This window comes from Oryza sativa, chromosome 12, assembly GCF_034140825.1.
Source record: "Oryza sativa Japonica Group chromosome 12, ASM3414082v1".
Lineage (NCBI taxonomy): Eukaryota > Viridiplantae > Streptophyta > Magnoliopsida > Poales > Poaceae > Oryza > Oryza sativa.
The window spans coordinates 5,360,672-5,382,647 of record NC_089046.1 but is presented as its reverse complement, the minus strand read 5'-3'; the positions used below and the strand labels follow the sequence as shown (position 1 = coordinate 5,382,647).

General features: G+C 43.6%; 1 pseudogene; it reads left to right on the top strand.

Annotated features, from left to right (window-relative positions):
* The first annotated feature begins 15,591 nt into the window (after window positions 1-15,591).
* LOC136354770 (uncharacterized) lies at window positions 15,592-18,739 on the top strand (annotated as a pseudogene).
* Window positions 18,740-21,976: the final 3,237 nt, after the last annotated feature.

Here is a 21,976-nt window from a genome sequence, read left to right as displayed (position 1 = left end):
AAGAAGAAATCTACCACAGAACTTGAAGACATGGACCAACCGACATCGAGAAACAAGAACTCCTCCAACCTACAGGACCCCCAAAATGTGGGAATAAACCAGCCCATGCTACCCTTTGAGGATCCTCCCCAAGCTTCCAGGAACAAAGGACGAGTTCAAGCCTCACTAAAGCCTGAAGACTACACCATCAATCTAAATCACCTAAATCAATACCCTGCGAATGGAAGCTGCCATCTGACTACGGCAAGACGGAAGACAAATGTCACATGTTTCGGTTGTGGTGAGAAAGGACATTATGCCAATAAATGCCCCCAAAGAAGGTTGAGAGTTGGACCAAGAAGGAATTTGCCTTGGCGCCCAATATGCAATATAAGACCAGGAATATTACCAACGCCAATGCCCTGTTCAGGGAATCCAAAACTTCCGTATCAACCATTTCCTAGACAAGGAACTACACAGCATTGGTGGAAAGGAGGACGGAAAAGAAAAGCGTCATCACTAATAACATATGCTGAACTTGATATCAGTAAAATGGGAATAGAAATCGGTGATTTGCCTGAAGAAGTTGAAGAGCTACAACTATGGCAACGAAAGAGAAATGGCTGTTGTTTTTCTTGTGGACAATTGGGACATTATGCGATAGGCTGTACTCAAGACACCAATGAAGAACAAGAAACACTACCCTCACAGATCGGCCCGGAAGAGGATAGAGTTCCAGACCCATCCAAAGAAGTTTCGAAGATTAAGGCATGTAGTCGTTGTGGAGAGATAGGACACTACGGTAGTAATTGCGTTACTCAATGCCCCTACTGTGACGAAGACCATCAGAACGGAAAATGCCCTACAACGAAGATCACCTGCTTCCTCTGCGAAAAGATGAATCATACGCCACAAGACTGCCAACTAAGTCCGTTGCTGACCAAGACGGCGGAAGTACAAAGAGTGTCGCTTCGCTTCGCTCATCGACTCATGACATCCAGAAGCCACGAAGACCCGGGATTTCCTACTTTTGAGTAGCATGTTTGTTTGTCGAACAATATTTAAGCCAAAATAGTTTAATGTCTCCGTAGTCCCACTAAATCTCGGGGACGAGATTACTTTAAGGGGGGTAGGTTTGTAACATCCTGAAAATTCCCAACAATAAAAATCACTAAAATTTCGAACTTTTTAAAACTTTTGCATCATGCTGGTTGTTATGATTCCTGTTGCTTGCCAAACCATAAATGATCACCAAGAAAGTAAAGAAAAGAACTACATTTAAGCAATAGATATGATTTACGAGAATATATTTAATCCTACAAATAATTATGCACAAGATATTAAAATCAAATAAAATAAAAGTTATTATTAACCTATTTTATCAAATATTAAAATATTTGAATAATATAGGTGGGTGCCATAATACGAGTACACATGAAATGATGATCATTCAAATGAACTGAGCTCTCTGTATATATAATAGAATTACGGGAGTATTTAATTCGATATGTAGATCGATTTTGCACCAAGTTCCTAATTGCATTTAGGGATTGAAATTTGATATATTAAAACCCCTCCATATAAAATAAACTAACATATAGATAAATTGAGCTAATGTGCTATTATGTTAATAACGATCTCATTAGAAAATTATAGAATCTTTAATAAACCTCAAAAACAAATTGGTAAAATAAATATAAATTAAAAATAAAGATTAGGTGTGGATAGTAATAAATAAAATATTATCGCGACCATATTTGGATCAATTAAATTTAATTGCGATAGCATAAGAATTTACCCTAATTAAAACTCAAATATGTTATATAAAAATAAAATATGAGTAATATTAACCTAGGGTGAATTCATTAGTTGAGATAATACACATATTGAGTAAACTTCGTTTATGCAAGATTTAGAAATAATAGAATCAAATTCATATAGGAAATAACCTAAAATCGGGAATAATAGGAAAGTGCACTGTTCATTGCCCGCCACGTGTTCGACCTGGTCCCCAGCCTTTCCCCTCCCCTGCCACGCGCGCCGCTCCGCCTCCCCTCTGCCGCGTCGCTCGCCGTCGCATCACCGTCGTCGTCGCGTCGAGCCCCGTGCCGAGCCGCGCCCGTCCCGCTGCCGCGCCGCTCCCCGTCGCGTCGCCGTCCCGCGTCGCGTCGCCGTCCCATCGCCGCCTGCCACCTCGCCCCGCGCGCCCACGCACCCCGTCACCGCCCGTCGCGTCGCCGTCCCCTCCCGCGCCGAGCCGCTCCGCGCCCCGCGCCGCGCCGCCCGCTCGTCGCCAGCGCCGCGCGCCGTCGCCCGTCGCGTCGCCGTCCCGTCGCTGCTCGTCCGTCGCCGTCGCGTCTCGCGTCCCGCCGCGCGCCGAGCCCCGCGCCGCCCCGAGCCCCGCGCGCCGCCCCGAGCCCCGCGCCGCCATCCCGTCACCGCAGCCGCGTCGCCGCCCCTCCCCCTCCTCTCTTTCCCCTCTTCTTCTTCCCCTCTTCCCCTCTTCCCTCTTCCCTCCTCCTCCTTCCCCCTTATCTCTCTCCCTCCCCCTATAAAAGCCTCACTATTTCCCCCCCCCTTCTCCCCGTCTCCACCACCCACTCCTCCACGCCGTCGCGCCGCCATCGTAGTGCCGCCGCGCCGCCGCCGTCGTGCTGCCGCGCCGACCGTTTCCGTGCCCGCACCGCCGTTCTCGCGCCACCGTGCGCCGCCGTCGCTGCCGCCGTCATCGCCGCTGCCTTCGCCGGTGAGTCGCCCTCCGTTTCCCTCGAGTCCGCCTCCGCCACCGCTCGGGTGGGAAAGAGAGAGAGCCGAGAGAAAGAGAGGGAGAGCCGAGAAAGAGAAGGAGAGGAAGGGAGGAGGAAGCCAGGAGAGAAAAGAAAAGAAAGGGAGAGAAAGAAAAAGAAAAGAAAAGAGAGGAGAGGAAAAAGGGAAAGAAAAAGAGAAAGAAAAATTAAGAGGGAAATTTAAAATATTTACAAATATTAGAATTTAATTATAGGGTTAATAAAAGTGTAGTTAGATGAAATTTTACTAATTAAATACCTAAAATACTAACTCTTAAGTATAGGATTAATGAAAATATAAATGGATGAATTTCTATAGATTATAGATTATTTTTAGTACTCTCCATAAGAAATCAATTCACAGTATTAATTTAGATGTAATTAATAATTGAACAAATGTATGAATTCCCGTAAATTATTGTGGATTATTTTTGGGTAATCTCTATAAATAATCGATTCACGGTAGAAATTCGGACTTAATCGCTAGGAATTTTTAGACGTACATTATATTTAATTGTTTAGTCATAAACTAAATTAAAACGTGTAATATTATAAGATAATTTTAGGATCCCGTCCGACATTTAGCTCGCGATAGAAATTTCTAACCCAATATATGGATATAATGCTAGGGTAGATTAATTTAAAAACTTATGACAACAAAATATTTATACCCGCAAAATAGTTTAAATCGAAATTGGGTTTGCCGTAGTTCGCAGATAGTAAAGTTAATAAAAAGGAATCGACTTTCGCATTCGACTTTTACTCGGATTTAAGTGAAACTTGAACCTAAATTCATCTAATTTCATAAGCTTTCCAATGATATATAATTCACTATTGGATAAAATATATTTATAAAAATTAAATAATTAATATCAAGATGATGCATAATGGTCAACTTAAAAATATGCTAATAAATAAAATTAGTATTGTACAGCAGAATAATTATCTTTAATATGTTCTGTCACTGTAGCAACCACATAAATTAAGTATAATCGATGTTTGAAGTTAATGGGTATATAGGAAAATATTAGTGCCATTTATTAATCTATGTCCAAATATAATTAAAACCCACGACTTATTAGTTATTTAAATAGAGTTAGGCTTATAATTATTAGGTAAGTAAAATATAGATACACATAGATCGGTCCTAAGCTTGTTTATGGCAAATAATAACAGAGCTAGTATGATTAAATCACCTATATGAAATTAATCAACGACATATCCCATATAATAGCATATAGTGGGAGAGGTGAGCAACCCTTAGTTAACCAAGCAGTAAATAGAAACTATTCAAATAAATGATTCAATATATTAAGATATTGTGCACACATATATTGTACATCCCATTATAGATATATGGTATCGTATTAATTTGCTTGTTGCATATATTAATTTAGAGGGAGTACGTGACGAACATGAATATTAGATAAATACTAGTTATACATCTTGTCCTCGTATAATTACAGATCAACTGTAAATTTGGATTATTCATTGTAAAATTATGTGATGGGATAATCCGTAACCATAATATGATTAACCTAAACAATTCTAACATACAAAGCATGGGTAATTGCTAACCTTTTATGATTTATTTTGACAAGTGAAATATGTACATAATTAAATTAAAGCCTCCATTAATAAAATAATAATACAAATGATTCACAGTAATTATTTGACCGATCCAAAATCCATCCGGCAACAGAACCTCTAGTGTATAACCGTTCTATTTAGATAGATGCATGTGTAACCATAATCCTTCCTTAGCCATTAGCTAGACTGAACCACCATGACAACAGAAAGACTGAGGAACCTTAGCTCTTAGCTTGATTAGAGTCCATTAGCAAGCGCGAATAATATGAGCAACCCTAGGTTCGACCTCAGCAAATATATTTTGTTTGTGCATATTTGATTGTTGCTTGAATATTGGTTTTTCTCGCGTATTATAGACTTTGTGTATCGGTTAGTCGTGAGGCAACGTCTGCAACTTCCAGGAGGTGAAGGTTGATCAAGATTATATCGAGAATAAGGATTATCCTGAGCAGGCAAGTCATCACTATTCCTTGAACATGTTGATCCCAATTGCGAAGTTATTTTGTTTACAAATAAAATTGCATGCAAAGATGAACATCCTACTTGTGATTATGCCATGCCTTGATTATTGTTTATCCCTTATTCCTTCGTAACCATGTTTACGTATGAGTCCCTAGTCAATTATGACAATTGCTTAGAAATGCTATTCTAGAATCATGCATACTCATATTTATCAAATGCTATATGCTTGGGCAATTACCTTTGGGAAGGTAATTGAGATGCGGCATGTGGAGACATGAGCGCCACATTGCCATGATATTGATAACATGATTTGTGAAAGGAGAAATAAACTAAATAACTGTTTTCGACTGGGGCGGACGGAGGATTTGGGTGGTATCTGGAAAAGGCTAGTACCGTCCCCGGTCAATTAAGGACCGAGCCATGAAGTTAAGCATGAAACGACCCCCGTACAACCGTACTTCTCGAATGGGTATAGACCTCGCGGATTAGATAGTCGAGCGGAGGCAGTATCCCTGCATAGATGGTTCACCCCTGAGTGAGGCAGGTGCGCTACAATGGGATAGCCGTTGAGGTAGGGCCGAGAGGCGTGCCCTACATCGGTGTCGCCATTGGTAGGACTGCCATGAGTGTGTGAGAGAGAGAACTTAACTTGAACCATAATTTAATATGCGTGTGAGACTTCTCTTTCCCGGGAGCGCCAGAACTCCTCTCACTGCTAGAAACATGGACGCCTAGAGTGCATGAGGATTTAAGTTCATGGAGCGGGTACTGCCAATGCGAGGTTATCGAAAAGCTTTGTCGTGACGCGTCTCATGTGTTGGGACGAGGCTCATGTGTTGGGCAGTCGCGGAGTGCGGGTAAAGTGTACATCCACTGCAGTGTGAGTAAACCAAATCTATTCGAATAGCCGTGCTCGCGGTTATTGAGCACCGGGACATGTATTACACTTGGCTAGACTCTAAATTCTTAACTTGTGGGGGATGGGATATTGCATGATGAATTTTATGCTGATGGAGCCACTTCCCGAGAGGAGGGAAGGTGGACATCCTCAGAAAACCATGACGATTCAATGGCGGGAAGCTATCCTTGGGATCACAATGGATGGTGGACAGAACCGTCGTTGTTTAAAGTGAACACTGGTACTAAAATTTGATCAGTCTATGCTAGGTTTCAGGCTTGTGAAAAGAATTGTAAAATTAGCTTTATGCAAAAGAACCTGAAGCCATTCTTTGAAATACCCTCTATCATATGCATTGTTGTTTTGGTGGCTTGCTGAGTACGGTTGGTACTCACCCTTGCTATTTATATATCTTTTAGGAGAGTGTTGAAGAGAAGCCCTTGTCGGTACGCTTGCGTATCCCACAAGATGATCGGAGTGCGGTCTTGTTCTAGGTCTCGTTCCCCAGTCGACTGCCTGTGGCATGTTAACCGGGCCCTTATATTATTTTGTCTTCCGCTGTTGTTCTCTGATAGTTGTTGGCCTACCTGGCCCTAATGTAAGTATTTAACTCCTTTAGCCTAAATTCATTCGTGATATGTTGTGATCCAACTATGTATGTGTGTACCAACTACTGATCCAGGGATTGGTACGGATAAACACAGAAGATTTCCGATTTCCAAAATCGGGGGTCTACAACCTAAGACTGTGGACTGTGTTTTTCTAGGATATGCTCATCATAGCATTGCCTATAGATTTTTAATAGTTAAATCCGAGGTACCGGACATGCATGTTGGTACAATTATGGAGTCTCGTGATGCTACCTTCTTTGAGAGCTTTTTCCCAATGAAGGATACACAAAGTGGTTCGAACCAACCCTCTGAAATAATTCCCAGTTCAATCACACCACCAGAACAAACTGAACATACACATGAACTTGTCTCTGAGGAGGATGTCAGTGAAGCTCCTCGAAGGAGTAAGAGACAAAGGACGGCTAAGTCTTTTGGTGATGATTTCACTGTGTACCTCGTGGATGACACTCCTAAGTCAATTTCAGAAGCATATGCATCTCCTGATGCAGACTACTGGAAGGAGGCTGTCCGTAGTGAAATGGATTCCATTATCGCTAACGGGACTTGGGAGGTGACAGAGCGACCCTATGGGTGTAAACCTGTGGGGTGCAAGTGGGTGTTCAAGAAGAAGCTTAGGCCTGACGGTACTATTGAAAAGTACAAGGCTCGGCTTGTTGCTAAGGGCTATACTCAGAAAGAAGGCGAAGATTTCTTTGACACTTACTCACCTGTTGCTAGATTGACCACAATTCGTGTGCTACTTTCCCTAGCAGCCTCACATGGTCTTCTCGTTCATCAAATGGACGTTAAGACAGCTTTTCTTAATAGAGAGCTGGATGAGGAGATCTATATGGATCAACCTGATGGGTTTGTAGTTGAAGGTCAAGAAGGCAAAGTGTGCAAATTGTTGAAGTCTTTGTATGGTCTGAAACAAGCTCCTAAGCAATGTCATGAGAAATTTGACAAAACATTGACATCTGCAGGCTTTGCAGTCAATGAGGCAGATAAATGTGTGTACTATCGCCATGGTGGGGATGAGGGAGTTATTTTGTGCTTGTATGTTGACGACATACTGATATTTGGGACAAACCTTGAGGTGATAAATGAGGCTAAATCATTCTTGTCTCAAAATTTTGATATGAAAGATTTGGGAGTAGCTGATGTTATCTTAAACATTAAGCTAATTAGAGGTGAGAATGGGATTACACTCTTGCAGTCCCATTATGTGGAGAAGATCTTGAATCGCTTTGGCTACATTGATAGTAAGCCTTCTCCAACACCTTATGATCCTAGCTTGTTGCTTCGCAAGAACAAGAGAATTGCTAGGAATCAACTGGAATACTCCCAAATCATTGGCTCGTTGATGTACCTGGCTAGTGCAACTAGGCCTGATATCTCCTTTGCTGTGAGCAAGTTGAGCCGATTTACCTCTAATCCGGGAGATGATCACTGGCGTGCGCTTGAGCGAGTAATGCGCTATCTGAAAGGTACTGTGGAATTGGGGCTTCACTATACTGGGTATCCTGCGGTACTGGAGGGTTATAGTGATTCTAACTGGATCTCTGATGTGGATGAGATCAAAGCCACTAGTGGATATGTTTTCACACTGGGTGGTGGTGCTGTTTCATGGAGGTCTTGCAAACAGACAATTTTGACGAGGTCAATCATGGAAGCAGAGCTAACGGCACTGGATACTGCTACTGTTGAGGCAGAATGGCTGCGTGATCTATTAATGGATCTGCCTGTTGTTGAAAAACCGGTGCCGGCTATCCTTATGAACTGTGACAATCAAACGGTAATTGTCAAAGTGAATAGTTCTAAGGATAATATGAAATCGTCTAGACATGTGAAAAGACGATTGAAGTCTGTCAGGAAATTAAGAAACTCCGGAGTTATAACGTTGGATTACATCCAAACAGCGAGAAACCTGGCAGATCCCTTCACGAAGGGACTATCACGAAATGTGATAGACAATGCATCGAAGGAGATGGGTTTGAGACCCATGTGAGTTATACTATGGTGGTAACCCAGTCTATGTGATCGGAGATCCCGTGAATTAGATCCTGGGAAGAACAAACCATTAATAAACTAGAGGAGAGTACCAATATATATACCTTCTCCAAGTGAAGATGCATATACTCTCGTGAGCTGCAAGGCAGGTTGACTATGCCTTAATGAGTTCTGTTGGCTTTAATTAGCAAAGATGTTGTCCTGCAGAGCATTCTTGAAAGAACTCACCTTTGTGAGCTTGACTGTTGGTCGCAGTCTATGAAGATTTTGGGTGAATCTTCTAGGAAGCTTACTAAAGACCTAGGAGTATGACTTATACGCTCCACCCGAGGGGTAGTCTATAGACGGTCTAGTACCAGATAAGACTTTGAGTGAAACTTGTTTGCACAAGACTTGCAATTCAAGGCGTAGTCCATTGTTCAAGTTGTGAGTAAGTGTAGCTTGGAGTTCTAGGTGGATGTTCAACCTTAATTGGTCTCCATCGAACCGCTGGTATATAAACAGTACATTGGAAAAGGCAAATCTCAGTGGGATTTTGAGATTTGGTGGGGGATTGTTGGAATTAATGAATGGGCCTTAGCCCACTCGAAGATTAATTCTTTGGAAAATCACAAAAGCCCACCTCATGGGATGGCATGCATGTGGAGTTTAGTACCACCTTGCTTATTCTAGGAGAGGGGGACCTCCTTAAAAGGGAGGATGCCCTCCTAGCCACTTGAAGCATGTGTAGTGGAGAGAAGAGGGGAAACACACGCGCGCGCTCGCTCGCCTCGCCTCGCCGGGCCGGGCCGGGCCGGGCCGGGCAGGGCAGGGCAGGCGGCGCGCGTGCACGACGTACGCGTCGAATGGTCCGAAAAATTGGCTCCTCACCCTTGCGCAGATGCAGCCTCCTTTTGCAGTTTTGTTTTGCTGCAAATTCGGATTCGTTTTTGTTTTGGAAACGTTCCGAAAAATCCGGTGCGTGCAAACGGCGTGGAGTCCGGATAAGTTACGCGCGACTTATCCGGTTCGGTTACGCGCAGTAGAGATCGTGCGGGCGCCCTGATCAAGCGACCCTTCTCTATATAAACCGACTTGTCGTCTTCACGCAACACTTGCGAAATCAATCTAGGGTTTGTCTCCTACTTTGTACTGCGCCGTCGCTCGTAGACTACTCCATCCCGCTCGCCGGCGTGCACCGGCGATTGGGAGAGCAGGTCTCCGGAACCTCTGCCTTCGACGTTCTGCACCGGGAGAAGGCGGCAATAAGGTTTTTGGGAAGCGCTTCGCGCGACTGCTCCCTGTTCGTTCGCGACGGCTCGCCTTCCTCTTCGCTCGCGTGTTTCGTGCCTTCGTAGACACCTGCGAAAAGTTTCGACCAAGCAACCGGTCTTTCCGTCACCTCGGTACGTGTTCAATACGTTGCGCATATTTGATCTGTTCATGTTGTACTGTGTAGTTTACATGTATAGATCTAATGATGCGTTCATGCTAGTTTTCATCTGTAATGTCATGATTTATTTATGGAATAGATTAAATCATTATATGTCTATAATCTCAACAGGTGTGACCGGGTTGGAGACGGTGTGACCGGAGCCGACGGCGGTCTGACCGGCCTGCCTGGCCTAGTGCATTAAATGCACTGCCGTTACATGAGTTGGCGGTCTGACCAGCAGGCAGGGGATTTTGACCCCAATGGCTAATTTTAGTGCGTGGGGGTATAAATACTCCCCCACCTGCAGCAAGGGGACTCTCTTGGCACTTGCTTCACTTGCATACACTCGTTGCATATACTCTCACACCCTTTGAGCTTGAGTTCATAAATTGTTGGTGTTGGAGGGTCGATTAATTAGGACAACACACAAGTGCATTGCTTCATTGTTAGAGCTAGTGTGACACTTAATCATCTCTGAACCAGGTCATCGCTTGTTACTCTTAGAAGTTGCCGCCTACTAGACGGCTTGGAGGAGTTGCCTAGTGACCTCTCTGAGAAGATTGTGGAGAAGGCCTAGTGTTGGTTGAGAATGGTTTGGAGTTCACTAGTTTCGGAGTGAAGGAAGAACTACCTCTTAATAAGAAATAGTCAACAATGATCCAGCAAGCTAAATAAGAACTAACTAAGAAGTATAGCACACAAGATAAATCTCAATTACTTAAATAGAATAAAGTAAACTAGAGCAAAGTAATTGTTAAGGTACAAAATAAATAGAGAGAGATACAGACAACTCCGGAACTTCTCCAACTCTTTCTTCCTCACTCTCTCCTTTATTTTAAGTATACATAAAAGAATACAAAGAACCTTTTATAATTCAGCTCAAGTCTTGTGGTGTGTTGGAGGAGAGGAAGAGGGGTATTTATAGGGGAGGTTGCTTGGAAGGGTGGAGAAGCTCCATGGAATCCAAAGGGTATCTTCATTCTCCTCTTGCCATGTTGTCGCGACCGGAAAAATACCTTTTCCCAATCGCTATTACATTGATCCCCATCCTAGGAAAAGCCGGCGTACACTTCAACAAACGTGATACAAAAGACACATCTTTTTTATAGCGATAATATTTACATTATTACAAAGGCTCGTTAGGCCTGACAAACAAAAATAAATAGTAGCGGACTAGTGGGCCTACGGCTCCATCTTCACAGGCGCTCAACTGGGGTATAAGCCAAAACTCCACTAGGACTTCTTCTCCAAAGCTTCTCTTAATGAAGGGGGAAAGATTGAACAACAATGAGTACAACCATCGTACTCAACAAGTTACATCAGGAGATGCAGGATTAATGTAAGGGGGTACATGGAGTAATAATAGGGGGTTAGGTTTTGCAGTAAAATAACATTTCAAATCATTTAGTTGCTCAAGGATGTTTTGCTAAATCCGAACCTAAGTCTACACAATATTATTAATCAAGGTCGTGAACCCACACGAACCTGCCTTAACCCAAGGCCTACGATGAGTCAGACCGAACTGGCAGCCTTATAGCCGGGCCCCAGCTCTTCCCAAGCCTATCCAGTCCAACCATTACAGGTTTTAGTTGATTAACCAAATTTTAAGAGGGAAACCACTAACTTGGGTACATTGCTAAGCTTGCCCATAACTGAGGGCGCGGCTATTCGAATAGATTATACTCTGATCAAAGGTGTACAACTTTACCCATAAGACACAATCTTGACATCATGTCAGCCAAGAATCACCGTACCGGAAAGGTACCGAAAATGCCAAGATCATGACATGGTTCTTTACCCATCCTAGCCTTGAACAAAAGAATCGACCCAACGCCCGCCTATGGCCGGGGTTCCCAAGACAGGTAGGTTATGGTTGAGCCCCACAGCAACAGAACATCCTTCGGGAGTGGCCACCCGGATGCCCGTCCTGTGCCACGACATCTCGACTATCAGATACCCGCTCTTATAGCCTTCATTTGCCTCAGAGATATCCATCACCCGACTTCATCCATCTCTATCTGTGTTCTTTTGCTCATGACTAGACCGAGCCACAAACTAAGCCTTACCCATTAGACATGTGGAAATACGGTAGCGCTTTGAAACATAGGCCTGAAGACCGGTCCTTATGATGGCCGAGGTGCCACTATCAAAGCCATGCATCTCGAGCCCGGTCTAAAACCATTTTGGGGGTTTTGAATAGAGGGGGAGGTGTATGTCCAATTCCAACCTATGCCAACTAATCCAATATGTCCAAGTGATATGAGAATTCACAAAGTCTAAGTTATAAAACCACCTAGAGTTGCCTAATTAATAAGCGAAGCATCAACCTAAATTCATACTAGTGGAACTATGGATAGAGTACCCACTAGTTGGGGTTTTATTTTCCTAGAGTGAACAAGGTGATAATAACAATAGCAATGATAAGGCTATAACAAGGAATAATAGGAAAGCTAAATAAACAGTGATAACGCGGAAATTTAAATAAAACGGTAATGCAATAATTTAAAGTAAAATAATTTTATAAACTGGGATTCAATATGCTGAAGGATGATGCGACTTGCCATGCTCAGAGAGAATGGTCTCCCGAACCTTCGGCGATGACCGCAAACCACGCTCCGGGAACTTCTGGAACGACATGAGCTATGCGAAGCACACAAGCAAAGCTAAAACCTTATAAAAAAGCAATAACAATATATAAAAAGAAAAACACAGGGTTCTTTAGATTATAACAAAAATTAAGAGACTTGAACGGATCGATTTAGAGTTCGTATGACCAAGATATGGTCATTCGAAGTTTAATGCTGTTATATGGACATTTATGGGTTATTGTAATTAAGTTTTGCCAATGCATAAGCACTAGCCTAGAAAGGAAAGGAATGCTGAGCTGTTGACATGTTGACCCCACACGTCAACCTAAGGGACCATGGTGGACCGAGTGCACAAAGACAGTCCGTGGGTCGACGGAAGCGGACCCCGTATGGCAACCGAGCTGAGTGGCTGACAAACGGACTCCACTAAACCCCACGCGGGCTGCACACGTGGACACCACGTGGCTACCGAGCGCACATACGAACACGGTCACCACACGTGCACGCGAAGGCCGAGCGAACGGTTGCCGACGCCGGTACACGAGAACGACCATAGGATGACGATTGCAGCCGGCTTGGAGAAGGGCGATGGCAGCCGACGGTGAGCCAAGGTGGAGATCGGTGCTGCGATGCCGACGATGGTGGTGGTGCAGCGGGGCGATGAACTGGCAAGGAGGAATGGCCGACCGAAAGGGACATCGATGAGGACGAACGATGACGACGACGACGAACACCGGCAGGGTTCGGCCGAAGCCGAGACGAGGCCGAGGACTACCTTGCCGCCGCGATGCTTGAGGTGGTGGTCATTCGGTTGACCGATGCACAGGCGAGGAGGAATGGAAGGGCCGACCGTAGGAGCACCGCGAGGAGGATGGACCGGGTGGTGCGGTGGTCTCCGGGCGAAACGAAGGGCCGGCTGTGGGAGAGGACGATGCTGTGGTGCCGGAGGAGGAGATGGTGACATCGGGTGGCACTCCAACGGGGCGGCAGGGGCTGCCGGAGTGGGTGCTGACGAGACCGAGGGAGAGGCCGCGCGGGCAACGGTGTTCCGACGAAATTCGGGCGATGCCGCGGCCTGGCCAGGGAAGAGGATGGTGCTGCTGTGCTGGGAGAGGCAGCGGCGGCGCCAGCCGACAGATAGGTGAGGCAGCACGACCAGCTGGAGGCGGCCGGCGCCGGGGAGAGAGGAAAGAGGCGGGGAGGAACGGTGCAGGCGCGGGGAGGCTTGGGAAGGGGTAAAACGGAGAGAGGGAGGGAGGGGATTCTATTTCATAGCTGAGGGGAGGGAGCCGACCACGGAAGAAGGAGGAACAGCAATAGGATTTGGGGCCGACAGCCATGGAAAGCGGCCGGGAAAGGCGTGGCCGTTCCGAGTGATGGAGGGTGCCATTCAAGGGGCAAAATGGTGGAAATCGAAGATGATGAAAAGTGGATTAATTCCCGACAATCAATTTTGGAATCCAAGGTTTGAATCATGCGGATTTTAGGGAGGAATAGGTTAGGGTTTTCATGGGAGGGAGAGAAGTCGGGTGGGAGGAAGGAAAAGACTGGGTGGGTGGTCCAACTGGTCAGGCGCGGTCAGCGCAGGTGAGAGGCGCGGGAGGTGCGGCTCGTCTTAGGCTTGTAGGCCGCGGGGTGACCTGGGTTGGGGCAGGCCGGGAGGAGAAGAGGAGGGAGTGGGCTGGCCCAGAAGGAGGGAAAAGGGAAAAAGGAAGAAGAGGGAGAGGAAGAGGACTTCGGCCGCTGGCCGAGGGGGAGAGGGAAGAAGACCTTGGGCTGCACTCGACCCAAAGATGGAAAGAGGATTTATTTTAGGTTTTTCTTTTTAATAAACTGTGACAATTGTTTTTGTTGCTTAATAATTATTTCCGGTGCTCTGAAAATTCAAGTAAAGTTTGAGGGCTCCTTTTAGACCAAGGAGAATTTAAGGAAAATACTCTGTGCCACATTCAAAATTTTCTTGTACGCATTTTAATGTTTGCCAATTTCTTTTAGGATTTTAATAGATTATATTATTCCTTTTAGAAAATGTTTTTTAATACGGGATGAATTTATCAAGACGTGACACAAGTATCCTTCCTGATGATAGTTTGAGCGCAGGAAACAGTCACAGCCATCATTGAAAGTCGGTAATTACCGACCTGGAGAGTTTCTGAAACAACTGGTGTTGATGCGAAAAACACACACTGGCCTGGAAGATTTGCTTAACTCTTGTGCAGGTCCTAAATCTTGCTGTTGGGTTCAAAGGCGTGCCAGTTTATTTGATCCTGCAATCAACAAGAAAGAAAGAGAAGAAAACCGAGGTTAAATCCATAAACGATAGCCGATTGGCTAGGAGCCGATGACATATCGTCAATCGTTGAGCCGATGTTTTTGGCAATAGATCGGCAATGAAGAATAAAGCAATATAAAACTAAATCTATTCGATCGGCTGTAGATATCAACGACATGTAATCCTTCTCTCGATGTATATTTAAACTAAGTGATTGGGATAGATCGAACGGCATGTCGAGACATTATAAATCACTTAAGTCTAAAGATACATTAAGATATTGATTATATTAACGTTTATAGCATAGTCGATCAGATTGATCTAGCATGTATCGGCTAATACTCCGATATCACTATATATTAAGATATTAAAACAGTCAAACTATATTAAACAACAAGCCTAATATACTTCAATGCAATAAGATCTTAATATAAAGGGCAGATTTAGCATAACAATCGAGCATATAAGGTATAAAATAGCTAAATAAGGTATGATCAGCTGAAACCCCGATGCTATCTCTTCCAATAATCATAAAACAAGCCATCTCAATGAAATCGGCTGTATCGGCTGCCGTCTATCCGGTCCATCTCAGCCGATGCAGACTTCAGCCGATGCTTCCGCAGCCGATGCGCACTCTGTTCTTTGAACACGATCCTTTGCTGAATCTACTTTGATTCCAATGCCGATCCTGGTACATAACTTACCAAATTTGGTCGTTAACACATGCCCCCGAAGTCCGCTATATTGGTAATGTTGCAGATTTGCTCAATTTCCTTTTCCGAGTATAACTAGGGTTTCCTTCTCCGATTCCCTTTTGGCCGTTACCGCGCTTTCTTTTAAATAGTAACCACCGCTTTGCACTTTTCACGGCATCACCTCCGTTTTAACCGCTCTAGCCAAAAACTTTCCCTAATCTTCTCCTCGAGCTTTCCGGCGATCCCGAAAGTGATTCTTCTTGCAACACTAACCCTCCCGTCGACAATGTCGACCTCCACCGATCCATCGACCACGGCAACCGCCGAAAATGCTGAGGTAAGTGTTGTCGGCTAAATCTCCCTCTTTTCCACATTGGATCGATTCTTCCTTTGCTCAATCTCTCCTTTTTCTCCTCTGTAGCATCTCTCTCATCAAGTTGCAATCCCTAGCATAGTCGATGAGTATCAGTTTTATCTTGGTCCAATCGGCAACTTAGATCCTACTGAATTCATCAATGCCAAAACCAACCGGATCCCCTTCAGATTTGCCAACCCCAACTTAGGTCTTTGGAAAAACACCTTCAAATCTTGGCCGTCAGCTGAGAAGAGTTGCCCAGCTTGGTATATGCGGGTATCGGCTAGCAAATGAACCCATTGGGATGAAATCGGCATATCCCAAGCTCTAGCCTTGACTGCAGCAGATATGACTCAGGACGAACCTATGATGTCGGCTGCAACCTACTTCTGGTCCACTGCCTTAAATGCTTTTCTTTTTACTCAAGGACCGATGACCCTCACTCTTTTGGATGAATGATATCCGGTCTGGACATTACATCTTCGGCTAATCCAGTTAGTCTGAACACAAAACCCAGCTTTGAGTTCAAAACCCGGAGCATAGGTGGCTGGTCAGTGTTTGTTGCGAAGAATATGGGCACTGGGCCAGTTACCCCAAGAGAACATACAGCCTTTCTTCTGATGTGGCTGGAGAAGTTTTTGTTTTGTGGCCCAAGCTGTGGTCCTACTGCCAACTGGCAGCATATAGCCGAGAATCTAGTAAAGAAAAAACAATTCCCCCTTGGGAAATATCTCCTAGGTTATCTGTATCGGACTCTGAGTACTGCATCGGCTAAGATAGCCTTTGGATCGCTAATCGGCACAGGAGGCCCTTGGTGGCTCCTTCAAATCTGGCTTAACTTGCATACCATGAAGGTTGTTGTTCGGCCACCATTATCAGAAGCAGAGTTCTCAAGATTTGAGCTGATTATTAATGAAGATGGAGAGGAAGTTACTAAGCGCCGATGCATGTCCTTTGGAGAAGCAACATCCACCAATGCCGGATCCAAGTTATCGGTTGATCTTTTTAGGGATTGGTTCACCAATTTCTATGATGGCTTTCCAAGGAATACCAGAATCTGGTTTGCATACGAAGGATTTGCCAGTTTTGAGCTCCCAGCCGATTTTCAGTTTGATGAGATCAATTTTGAAAAATATGATAAATCCAGAGAAGTATTCTCTACAGTCATCAACCCTTGCATACTACCAGTCGGCATTCATCAAGGAAAGAACATCCAAGTCTCCTATGAGTTCTATCATCCGACAAGTGCTGCAAGGCAACTAGGGATGGGCCAAGTGCTGATCAGCTTATTTTTTGCCGATAAGATTCAAAGTAGGGGAGAGATTACATCAGCACTTACGATGGATCGGTTACTGAACATACCAGGACCACCATTGGGCAGCATTGATAACATTAAGCTGAGGATGTTGAGAAGTGCAGCATTTGACCGATGGTGGATAGAATAGAAGAAACATCTATTCCATCAATCGGCATCAATGTACCGATAGATTTATTCCCTGAAGCCGTCCCTCAAGTAAGCACTTTTACTTTTGTCAACTTTATTTATTACAAGCTGATGCATCAATCTTGACTATCTAATTTTCCTCTTTGCAGACAACATAATCTTCCCCTCCCTATCGTAGTGATAGCGGCTTGGAGATCCAATATGCCCCAGGGCTCCTTCCTAATGGTGGTGGTTTAGCTCGTCCAGTCATCGGCTACCATGCCCCCAAGACTTCAACATTGCCACATGGTCTACCGCGTGTACCGACTGCCCCTGTAGCTGGCAAGAAAAAGAGGACGAAATCGGCTGCTGCTCCATCGGCTGCATCAAAGAAATCCAAGAAGCAAAAGACTGCTGCCGATGATCTTCCATCTATAGACCCAGATGTAGAACAATTTCTGAATGGTGAAGAATTAGAAGAAGCTATAGATGAAGCAGCTGAAAACATCAGTGAAATAAAAGAACAGACATCTCCAGCGATATTCCTGCTCCTCAAAGAACTCCATCACCTCCATCTCGTCCCACTTACCAACCAACGGTATGCATTCACCTTCCATTGCTCAGATATTCATATATATGCCGATTCTAAACTTTGTACATTTCAGAAAAAGAAGTTGGCTTCCAAGAAACCACAGGCACCAATTCCACCGGTTAAACCTTTATGCTTCTTAAGAATTTCCTTTTCATCTTTCAAGTAGCCGATGCTAACTCAAACTTGTCTTTTTTCAGCCTCGTCATTCTCCAACTCCTGTTTCTGAATCAAGTGATCACACTCCATCGGCTACAGATAGCCATCACGTTGCAGGAAGAAGTAGCACCACCTCCAGCCATCCCTGTAAGTACTTCTTTAAATCCACAAACCATATCGGCTACCATATCACTCTTTCTAATCAATAATATATCCTTTTTTAGGTTTTAGCCGATATGTTTTCCTTCGACATCAGGCAATTTATGGATGAAGAAGATGAAACCACAAGCAAAGCTTTAGTGCCCTTAGCCGATGATTTGAAAGCAACCCTGCTAGATATCTCAAAACGGCTCGAAGGTTCTTTGGAGACTCTAGTAGTCTGCTGTGGATCAATCAGGGACAGATTCCTCGAAATCCATAATAAACTCCCAGATGAATTAGCCGATGTCATTACCCCAGTGGCATATCTCGAACAACATCGGCTCAAACTTAAGAAGGCAAAGCAAAGAATTGCCGATCGCTGTGAAAGAAGGGACCTGGAAGCAACAATCCAAACTAGCAGGGCCTCTATCAATGAGGAAAAAGCAAAACTTGATGAGTTGGAAGCTGGTCCAAGTTCTACTCAAGCCAACATCGATCGGCTGAACACTCGGCAGATAAAACTACTAGCTGAATTGGAGCAATGCAGTGCACAGATTGCCCTTGAAGAACAGAAGCTTGCCGATCTGCCCAAAGCCATCGAAGATCAAAAATCAAAGCTAAAATCTTCTGTCAAATACTTAGCTGGTCTGACAAAATCTCTGAAGGTGATCTCTGGGACTGATGCAGCCGATGCCCAGATTATAGATGAAGTAGACCAGATTAGGCAAAGGGCTATATCGGCTATCCAAAAATATGTGTCTGGATAAGCTAAACTTGTAACTTTTAACTTGCAAATTTTTGGGCTGTAATGAATTCCAAGTTTAAAACTGCTTAATTTGCTTGTGAAATTTGCCTTTGAACTGTAATGATTTTACTTTTGAGATCCATACATGATTTTGCTTTTGAAATCCATACTTCTCATATATATTTGCCCCCCTAATTTTGCAATGCTGAATACATTTATAAAATTATAACTAGACTAAGGGCGATATACCAAATATCGGCCATCATACATCGGTAGAACACAACCGATTATAATAAGAAAAACTGCTAAGGGCGATATAACTTATATCGGCCATCATACATCGGCAAAGCACAACCGATTATGATGAAAATGCTAAGGGCAATATAACTTATATTGGCCATCTAAAGGCGATGTCACCACATCGGCTTGCATGCATCGGCAAAAATCAACCGATCATGAGTTGATCCACACACTTGATAATATTTCTTCAAGTATTTCCCATTGAGCGCTCGTCCGAAAACTTCACCATTAAGTCCTTGCAACATATAAACTCCTTTAGACACAACTTTGTATATCTGAAATGGTCCTTCCCAATTCGGCGACTACTTGCCGAATTTATTGTCCCGAGTTCCTATCGGCAAAAACAACTTCCAAACCAGTTCTCCCTCCGAAAAAGACTTAGGCACCATTTTCTTATTATAATGACGAGCAACTCGTTCCTTGTCCCTAGTCACTTTTGCAAGAGCACGTAACCTGGATTGAACTAGATCTTCTGTTTCATCTACCATAAGATTATAATACTCATCAGCTGTTAATTTATCCTGCAAATATTTTCTCCTTGAGCCGATTGTAGTTTCCCATGGCAAAACTGCTTCATGCCCATATACGAGCTTATAAGGAGGAACTTGAATTGATCCATGACAAGCCATCCGATAGGACCATAATGCTTCGGCTAATCTTGTATGCCATTGACGAGGAAAATCAAAGATGTTTCTCTTAATCAATTTGATCAAACTTTTGTTAGATGCCTCGACCTGTCCATTAGCTTGCGCATAATATGGTGAAGAATTCAACAACTTGATGCCCATGCCATCGGCAAACTGAACAAATTCATCGGACACAAAAATTGATCCCTGATCGGTTGTAATGGTTTGAGGGATACCAAATCGGTAGATGATATATTCCTTGACAAACTGTATTGCATCTCTAGAATCAACTTTCTTCAAAGGAACTGTCTCCACCCATTTGGTAAAATAATCGGTTGCCACCAATATAAATTTATGTCCCTTGCTTGAAGGTGGATTAATCTGACCGATCATATCAATACCTCATCCTCTGAATGGCCATGGCTTGATAATCGGGTTCATAGCCGATGCTGGTGCTCTCTAAATTGCTCCAAAGTTCTGACAATCTTGACATCCTTTGTAGTATCGGAAGCAATCTTTTAACATTGTCGGCCAGTAATACCCCGTAAGCCGAAGCAACCACTTCATTTTATGAGCTGATTGATGAGTACCACATATACCTTCATGCACTTCTCCCATCACAACTTTAGCTTGATCGGTACTCAAACATTTAAGCAACACCCCATCAATCGTCCAATAATATAGCTCATCATCCAACAAGGCGTATTTTAAAGCTTTATAGCGCGATTTCCGTGAAGCTGATTGAGAAGGATTCTATAAATATTGGTACACATCATACCTCCAATAATCGGCTGCAATCGTGGCGACTTCCACTTCAATATCTTTTGCCATCAGCTTGTATCCTGATGCCCCCTGAGCCAAATCATTAGCTTCAACATTCTGCTCCCGAGAGACATGCCTCAAAGTCACCAACCGAAAATTATTCATTAATTCCCGGCACTTCTCATTGTAGATCATCAACACATCATTCTTGCATTCATATTCTTCTACCAATTGACTGATCACCAACAAGGAATCTCCCATGATCTCCACAGTTGTAACCCCTTGAGAACTGCCTCATACTCAGCCTGATTATTAGTGGCGTAAGGTTTAATAGTATAAGCAAATTTAAAACATGCCCCCCGAGGGGAAATTATAACCAAGTCGATACCAGAAACATGAGTGCAAACCGATCCATCGAAGAATAAAGTCCAGGGCACGATCTCAACCGAGCCGATTGAATCATCACGATGTTCAACAATAAAATCGGCTATGGCTTGCCCCTTGATTGCCTTGGGCGATTCATACCTAAGATCAAATTCTGCCAAAGCATAAATCCACTTCCCAACTCTTCCTTTTAAAACTGGAGCCGATAACATATATTTGATCACATCGGCTTTGCATACTATAGTGCATTCGTTGGACAACAAATAATGCCTTAACTTTGTGCAAGAGAAATATAAACATAAGCACAACTTCTCCACTGGAGAATACCTTGTTTCTGCATCCAAGAGCCTGCGACTTAAATAGAAAATAGCCCTCTCTTTGCCTTCTAACTCCTGAATCAAAACCGAGCCGATCGACTTTTCATCGGCTGACAAGTACAACCTGACAGGCACTCCCTTTTGTGGAGGAATTAAAACTGGAGGGGAACTTAAATATGCCTTAATATTATCCAAAGCCTTCTGTTGCTCTGCCCCCCCAGGTGAATTCTTGATCGGCTTTCAATCTAGTAAAGGTGTAAAAGGCTCCAATCTACCAGATAAATTAGAAATAAATCTTCTAACAAAATTAACCTTGCCGATCAACGACTGTAGCTTTTTCTTGTCCTCTGGAGGTTGAATCTTCTTGATTGCATTAATGCTTCTCTGAGTAACTTCAATTCTCCTCTCATGAACAATAAAACCTAAGAATTGTCCAGCCGATACACCAAAAGCACACTTTGTGGGATTCATCTTCAAGCCATATTTTCTCGTTCTTTCAAAAACTTTCGTCAAATCGGCTATATGGTCATTCACCTCTTTTGATTGAACAACTATATCATCAATATAGACCCCAACCAATAAAACGATCAGATCATGGAATATATAATTCATGGACCTCTGATATGTAGCTCCAGCACACTTCAAGCCGAAAGTCATTACGACCCACTCATATGTCACGCCCGGAATTTCTATCCAAAATTCCAAACGCTTACATGTGTGTGAACCCTCGTCCAGGAATCAGCCGAGGCACACAATAACAAATTGATAATAGAGTACAAATATTACTCTAATTAATAAGCGAATAAAATGTCATTACAGAGGTAGATAGTTCCTCTCAATCAATAAAGATCTAAGCAGCGGAAAAATAAA